A 6,000-nucleotide genomic window follows, 5' to 3' on the forward strand; every position below is an offset into this window, starting at 1 on the left:
GCCATTGCTTTGCATGGCAGGCCCCAATAATAATAAAGAAACTTTTCTTGGGAGAATAGCAATAGGTTCCTGCCATTGCTTTGCATGGCAGGCCCCAACTAGAAAATTTCGGAAGAAATTTAGACGGGGCCTGCCAAGGCGCGCCCGTCGGGCATGGGCCCGGCGTCGTCGCGCCACAAATCGGCGTCGACGCCAAAGAACGCCGCGACGTGATCAGTGGCACGCGGAGAACCGCAAGAACGTTAAGCGAGGCGGACGTGCACCGTTCGGTACGATTTAAAATGTTGTCGAGGCTTTTATTTTGGAAGTTTTGTTAAACTTCATTTCAAAGGGCCAAACTAATCCCAAGCGTAATAGTCCTTGGGTTAAAATAGTTATATAATGCTCAAAACACAAGTAGCTGATGTAAAAGTATTCAAGGCTTTTATTTTGAAATTTTCAGTATGCTTCATTTTAAAGTTCTGAACTAATACCACGTGTAACAGTGCTTTGGATGAAAAAGTCAAATAAAGCCAAAAAGAGCAATTACGTCATGTAAAAATATTCAAGGCTTTTATTTTGAAATTTTCAGTATGCTTCATTTCAAAGGGCCAAACTAATACCATGTGTAACAGTGCTTTGGATGAAAAAGTCAAATAAAGCCAAAAAGAGCAATTACATGATGTCAAAATATTCAAGGCTTTTATTTTGAAATTTTTGTTAATCTTCATTTCAAAGGGCCAAACTAATACCATGTGTAACAGTGCTTTGGATGAAAAAGTCATACAAAGCCAAAAACAGCAATTGCATGATGTAAAAATATTCAAGGCTTTTATTTTGAAATTATTATTATGCTCCATTTTAAAGTTCCAAACTAATCCCATGTGTAACAGTGCTGTGGATGAAAAAGTCATATACGGCCAAAAAAAGCAATTACATGATGTAAAAATATTCAAGGCTTTTATTTTGAAATTTTCAGTATGCTTCATTTCAGAGGGCCAAACTAATACCACGTGTAACAGTGCTTTGGATGAAAAAGTCACATAAAGCCAAAAACAGCAATTACCTGATGTAAAAATATTCAAGGCTTTTATTTTGAAATTATTATTATGCTCCATTTTAAAGTTCCGAACTAATCCCATGTGTAAAATTGCTTTGGATGAAAAAGTCATATACGGCCAAAAAGAGCAATTACTTCATGTAAAATATTCAAGGCTTTTATTTTGAAAGTTTCAGTATGCTTCATTTTAAAGTTCTGAACTAATACCACGTGTAAGAGTGCTTTGGATGAAAAAGTCAAATAAAGCCAAAAAGAGCAATTACGTCATGTAAAAATATTCAAGGCTTTTATTTTGAAACTTTTGTTAAGCTTCATTTCAAAGGGCCAAACTAATACCACGTGTAACAGTGCTTTGGATGAAAAAGTCAAATAAAGCCAAAAAGAGCAATTACATGATGTAAAAATATTCAAGGCTTTTATTTTGAAATTTTCATCAAGCTTAATTTTAAATTGCCACACTAATCCCATGTGTAACAATTGCTGGGTTAAATCAGTTATATACAGCTCAAAAGAGCAATTTTCTGATGTAAAAATATTCAAGGCTTTTATTTTGAAATTTTTGTTAAGCTTCATTTCAAAGGGCCAAACTAATCCCATGTGTAACAGTGCTTTGGATGAAAAAGTCAAATAAAGCCAAAAAGAGCAATTACATGATGTAAAAATATTCAAGGCTTTTATTGTGAAATTTTTGTTAAGCTTCATTTTAAAGTTCCAAACTAATCCCATGTGTAACAGTTACTGAGTTAAATCAGTTATATACAGCCCATAGCAGCAATTAGTTATAAAGGCCAGTTCAGTCCTGATCTGTTTCAACTGAGGATAGATAGAACTACAATGATGCGTATTTGTAGTCCAAACCAGCAGCCAATAGCCTCTTGAGCTCCGTTGCTATGTTAAATAAGTTTCACACCAAGGTGTGAAGTGTTAGTGAAAGAGCCTGAGAGCCTCAGAAAATCCTGTCGCATGACTTTGCTCTGAAGCACCGTGACAGAAAACCGTACAGTCTAGATAAATTTCGAAAACATTTTACCGGAGCAGACAGGCGTATCAATGTCAGGACCGATTTTGATACTAATCGTGCGATATTTGTGGCCGTGATGGCGATTTCAAAAATGATTTGGGTGGAAAAAGTTGTCTTGATCTCTCACTCTAATCAGCGAGAGAAGCACTCTAACTTTAGGAAAAATGAGAAACTTTGGGTCGCTTAGAGGCAAATTGTGGACAAACCGTAACTGGTATCGACAAGCCGTCTTCACTTTCGAAGAGATCACAGACGTATCTACAAAATGAAATTTGAATGGCATTTCTAGGTGAATTTGTGACGACACAGAAAATCCTCAAAAATAGGGTATTTCCAGGATTTTTCCCATTGACTTATAATGGGTTTTTTTTCGTAGTTTTTTGCGAATTATGTCGCCACGTTAAGCCCAAATCCCACCACAAATAATAGCTCCAATGGCGTGAATTTTCTGCACGTTTTGATACCTCATTTGTAGGTGTGCACCCAGCGGTATGAGCCGCATTAACGGTGACGGAAGAAAAATAAAGAATTATAACTAGAAAATTTCGGAAGAAATTTAGCCGGGGCCTGCCAAGGCGCGCCCGTCGGTCTGGGCCCGGCGTTGTCACGCTACAAATCGGCGTCGACGCTAAAGAACGCCGCAACTAATCAGTGGCACGCGGAGAATCGCAAGAACATTAAGCGAGGCGGACGTGCACCATTCAGTATTATAAAGTAAGTATATCAGCTAAAATCAGCAGAAACGCTAATGTTAGCGTCATTGCTTTCATCAGTATGTGGGAAATCACTAGGATATTTTCTGTAATTGATTTACTCCATTCAGTATACTAAACATTGCTAAAAAGCAAAATAAATAGCTAATAGCTTATTGAAGCTAAAATGCTAACGCTAATGAACCTTGCATTGAACTGTTTAGTAACAGTTCAATGCTCATAAACTGCAGGAAGGCAGTTCATTAGCATTTACCTAATGATTGTCACAAATATAAATTTTCAATAACGCACACACACAACATATCACAGTTTAAAAATATATATTGACCTTATGTTAAAGATTTCTACAAACTTTTTACAGGTAAAGTTTACAATGAACCAAAATTACAACATTTAAAGAATACCATAAATTTAAGAATCTAATGTCTCTGCAATAAAAAGAAATTGCTATCTTTTTTATTTTTAAACAACACCTCATATTGTTAAATAACTGATTTTATGTATTCAAGTTTTAAATATTACATTTGAGTTTGCATGGATGTAAAATTACTGCTCAGTTTAAAAATTACAGTATTTTTAAACTGAGCAGTTTAAAAATATGCTCAGTATTTTTAAACTGCTCAGCTAAACTTCGCTCTTTAGCTCGTTAGCTTGTCGATGTTTCAGTTTTATTCGCTGGGAAAATTATTCTTTGTCTGCTTTGAAGATAAGCAGACAAATAATAAAAAACAAGTTTTGATATTAACTCTCAACTTCATTCACAAAACTTTTTCGTTATTTATTACACAACGAACATGCATTTCACATAAGAACAAAACAATGAGGTGATGTTGCCTGTCCTTGAACACAACGCTGATCCCTCTTCACCCTGTCACCAACTCACACACATCCTCATTGTGTTGTGTTCTGTAAATAAACAAAACACAAGCAAAATCAATAAACTATATGCATATTCCAGTATACTGAGTTTTGGTTTTACATTCATTCTATTTAAATGTAGTTTGTTTGTGCTTACCAATGTTTTCTGGCCGGATGTCAGGCACCGTTTTCCCCTGGTCAGTTCGTCGATGTCTGGTTTTAGTTCTATTCTGTGGCAATCCGCAAAACGGCGTGTAGGTTTTCGTCAGTAATGCGCGATCTGTGCTTGGTCTTGTTTAAAGTCATTATTGAAAACATCTGTTCGCACAGATAGGTGCTTCCAAACGTGGACAAAACACGAGCTGCGTGGAGTCGAAGCTGTGGCATCAAATCAGGGGGCAGTAGACGGTAAAAGTCCTCGATTGAAACATCACGGGACTTCGCTCTTTAGCTTGTTAGCTTGTCGATGTTTCAGTTTTATTCGCTGGGAAAATTAATAATCAGCTTGAGGTGACTCTGCTGCACTCTAGTGGCGAGAAGCCGTAATGTTGGTTGGTAAGAATCGGAAGGCATTATGGGATATGTAGTTTGTAGTCAATTCGTGCTCAAAACCTATTTTAAGTCAATCAATGGGGCTGTAAAACGGTGGTAGGGGGGAGAGGGCCACATAAAATGACGTAGCGGGCCACATGTGGCCCGCGGGCCTTGAGTTTGACACATGTGCAATAGAGGATCTATCTGCTGCTCATGCAAAACAGTCTATTTTAATCCCATGTGTAATAGTCATTGGGTTAAATCAGTTATATAATGCTGAAAACGCAAGTAGTTGATGTAAAAATATTCAAGGCTTTTATTTTGAAATTTTCAGTATGCTTCATTTCAAAGGGCCAAACTAATACCATGTGTAACAGTGCTTTGGATGAAAAAGTCAAATAAAGCCAAAAACAGCAATTACCTGATGTAAAAATATTCAAGGCTTTTATTTTGAAATTTTCAGTATGCTTCATTTTAAAGTTCTGAACTAATACCACGTGTAAGAGTGCTTTGGATGAAAAAGTCAAATAAAGCCAAAAAGAGCAATTACGTCATGTAAAAATATTCAAGGCTTTTATTTTGAAAATTTCAGTATGCTTCATTTCAAAGGGCCAAACTAATCCCATGTGTAACAGTGCTTTGGATGAAAAAGTCATATACGGCCAAAAAGAGCAATTACATGATGTAAAAATATTCAAGGCTTTTATTTTGAAATTATTATTATGCTCCATTTTAAAGTTCCAAACTAATCCCATGTGTAACAGTGCTTTGGATGAAAAAGTCATACAAAGCCAAAAACAGCAATTACATGATGTAAAAATATTCAAGGCTTTTATTTTGAAATTATTATTATGCTCCATTTTAAAGTTCCGAACTAATCCCATGTGTAACATTGCTTTGGATGAAAAAGTCATACAAAGCCAAAAACAGCAATTACATGATGTAAAAATATTCAAGGCTTTTATTTTGAAATTATTATTATGCTCCATTTTAAAGTTCCGAACTAATCCCATGTGTAACATTGCTTTGGATGAAAAAGTCATATACGGCCAAAAAGAGCAATTACGTCATGTAAAATATTCAAGGCTTTTATTTTGAAATTTTCAGTATGCTTAATTTTAAAGTTCCAAACTAATCCCATGTGTAACAGTGCTTTGGATGGAAAAGTCAAATAAAGCCAAAAAGAGCAATTACGTCATGTCAAAATATTCAGGGCTTTTATTTTGAAATTTTCAGTATGCTTAATTTTAAAGTTCCAAACTAATCCCATGTGTAACAGTTACTGAGTTAAATCAGTTATATACAGCCCAAAGCAGCACGTAGTTCTAAAGGCCAGTTCTCAGTCCTGATCTGTTTCAACTGAGGATAGATAGAACTACAATGATGCGTATTTGTAGTCCAAACCAGCAGCCAATAGCCTCTTGAGATCCGTTGCTATGTTAAATAAGTTTCACACCAAGGTGTGAAGTGTTAGTGAAAGAGCCTGAGAGCCTCAGAAAATCCTGTCGCATGACTTTGCTCTGAAGCACCGTGACAGAAAACCGTACGGTCTAGATAAATTTCGAAAACATTTTACCGGAGCAGACAGGCGTATCAATGTCAGGACCGATTTTGATACTAATCGTGCGATATTTGTGGGCGTGATGGCGATTTCAAAAATGATTTGGGCTGAAAAAGTTGTCTTCGTCTCTCACTCTAATCAGCGAGAGAAGCACTCTAACTTTAGGAAATATGAGAAACTTTGGGTCGCTTAGAGGCAAATTGTGGACAAACCGTAACTGGTATCGACGAGCCGTCTTCACTTTCGAAGAGATCACAGACGTATCTACAAAATG

Source organism: Xiphophorus maculatus, chromosome 2, assembly GCF_002775205.1.
Source record: "Xiphophorus maculatus strain JP 163 A chromosome 2, X_maculatus-5.0-male, whole genome shotgun sequence".
Lineage (NCBI taxonomy): Eukaryota > Metazoa > Chordata > Actinopteri > Cyprinodontiformes > Poeciliidae > Xiphophorus > Xiphophorus maculatus.